Below are 2,648 nucleotides of genomic sequence, written 5' to 3'. Positions count from 1 at the left end.
AAGATTTCACTTTGTTAATAGCTTTGCTTTCTCATTTCTGGTGCATCATTCCACCCCACTATCCCTCCCCGTCCCCCCAACAATGACAGCAACAAAAAACACATCTCAAAAACCTTTCTCGACAGCTGCAATCCTCAGTATGTCACGTCCCCCTCCTTCATCTTGCATCATCCCCTCCCTCCATGGCAGCCTGCTCCCTGAGAGAGACCATCCTGCTGTGATAAAAATCACCCACATTTGGTGAAACTTTACAATTCACAAAGCGCTCTCTCCAGAGTTAAGGTGTTTGATTTTCACAGTAATCCAGAGAGGAAAGGCAAGACAGGTATCACTGACTCCTGTTTCAAATGAGAAAAACTGAGGCTCAGAGGGGCCCAGTGATTTGCTCAGGATCCTACAATGAGGAGGTAGAGCAACAGAGGCGCAGGACACACTTTCCTCTCTCCAAACCCTGTGCTCTTTAAGCCTGATGAGGCTGCATCTCCCACACTACTGACTTCTGAGGCAGCTTGCCAGGCGACCCCAGCACACCTGCCCCCAGGTACCAGCTCTGTGACTGTCAGCTGCCAGCATCCATGGCAGGGAGTAACGAGTGAGCTCACAAAAGGGGCCACCTCAACATCCCTCTTCTGGGCAATAAGATCGTGATAGAGACAGCTGAGGAAACGAGTGGAGCTGATGGCCAGAGAAGAGCCTGTGGGGACAGGGGCTGCACCTACAAGGACAGGACTGCAGACCTCCCCCAGCTGCTCAGAACTCAGAAATCAGAGGAAAGCTGGGCCCTTGAACACTTTCAAGTCAGGCACCTGAGCGTTTGAACCCAGCTCAGCTGCTTCTATCATCTTGGGTAAATTTTAGCCTTGCTGAACCTCCAAAATGGGGAAGAGAATATTAACATCACAACATATTTTCAGCCTCAGTGGAGATGGGTAAATAAAGTGCTTCGGCTAAGTCCTCAATAATGGAAGCTATCATCGGTATCTATAATTTATATCACCATAATGCACCTATGACATATGATAACAAATATGAGACAACTGTGTACTGCAAATAAGACATGGATGGATCAAGAAAACAAAAAAGCTACCTAAGGAAGCTTTGCAAAGAGGTACTGTTGTCTGTATCAGTGACAAGCACCTAGCATGGGTCCCATTTCACCCTGCCTGATGTGTTCCTGCATAATGAGACGGAGGTCGTCACCCAGCATCATTCTTGGTGTGGGAGAGGAGCGGAGTCAGAGGCACCTGTGCTCCAAGGCACTGGTCATGCCCTTCAGTCAAATTGTGCCTGCAAAACTGTGTTAGGGCATCCTGGATCTATTCTCTAATAAAGCACCCCAAGGAAATTCTTGGGGTGTGATGGTGGCTCAGGCACCTCTCAGAGATAAGAATAAGAGTCTCCCTGGTGCAGCTTTCCAGGGTAAAGAGCTAAGTGATCCGGGGAAAGACAAGTTGGCGTTCCAAAGCAGAGGAGCATCTAGATAGACCTCCATCGCTGGGAAAGCCTGCATTCTGTTGAAATCTTAACCTTTTGAAGGGCACTGGCTATTTTCATCTGATAGCCAAAGTTCTTGAAGTTGAGGGTTCTGGCATGGAGATCCAGAGTCCTTAGAAAGACTAGGTGGGAAATATAAATTTTGTGTCTACATCGAGTACACTATACAAATTTTACAAGTTTGATTTTAATAGCTATGAAAAATAAAACCTACTAGAAAATTGGAAAATTCATTACTTTGAGAAACTAAATTATCCTTGCAGAAGTGTTCACTATCTCAAAATAATACACATAAATAGGATTCTCTGAACTTGGAGAAAGAAATGGACAATTCATTGATTAATTCCAAAATATTGAGTGCCTTCTCTCTTCTAGACACTTAGCTAAATTTTGAGAACAGATAAAGATCCAACTCGTACCCTAAACAAGCTTACAGCTTAGTGAGAGAGATGGGCATGCATTAAACTATGGCAAGTGCCAGATTGTATTTTCCAAAGATGGTTCCAACAACATCTCCCATCTCACATGCTCTTCTAGAACCTCGAACTCCCCCATCAAAAAGTAGAGTGAACCTAGTTCTCCTTCCCTTAAAACTGAGCAGGCTAGCGACTTATTTCTAGCTGAGAGAATGCAGCAAAAGTGACACAATGGGACTTCCAAAACTAAGTCCTAAAGGCAATGTAACCTCTGCCTTGCCTTCTGCAATACTCACTCTTCACGCGTTTAGCTGCCAAGTAAGCAGTCTGATGGTCCTGAGGACACCATGCTTTGAGGAAGTCCAGACTAGCCCCTGCAGAGAGACCACACGGAGAGGCTTTGAGACCACAGGAAAAAAGAGATGGCTGTGGGCTGACAGATGCTCCAACACCCCCCTCCCCTGTTTTGCCAGCTGCAGCCCCCATTTAACTGTCACTCCACCAGGGCCCTAAGCTAAATGCCCCCAGCTGGATACTTCCTGCCTCCTGACCCACATAAGCCGTCAGAGGCGAGATGGCTTCACAGCACCAGGTGTTGTGGTGATTTTCTACGTGGCAGTAGTAACCAGACTGGGGGCCCTGGAGCAGAGCCCTGTTTGCTCTGTTCACCTGTCTTTACTCTGTGGCGATCTCAGTGCCTGGCACAGTTAATATTCTGGAAGTATTGGTTAAATTTTG

Source organism: Kogia breviceps, chromosome 10, assembly GCF_026419965.1.
Source record: "Kogia breviceps isolate mKogBre1 chromosome 10, mKogBre1 haplotype 1, whole genome shotgun sequence".
In the NCBI taxonomy this organism is placed as follows: domain Eukaryota; kingdom Metazoa; phylum Chordata; class Mammalia; order Artiodactyla; family Physeteridae; genus Kogia; species Kogia breviceps.
The sequence above is the reverse complement of the archived record's forward strand: the minus strand, read 5'-3'. Positions refer to the sequence as shown.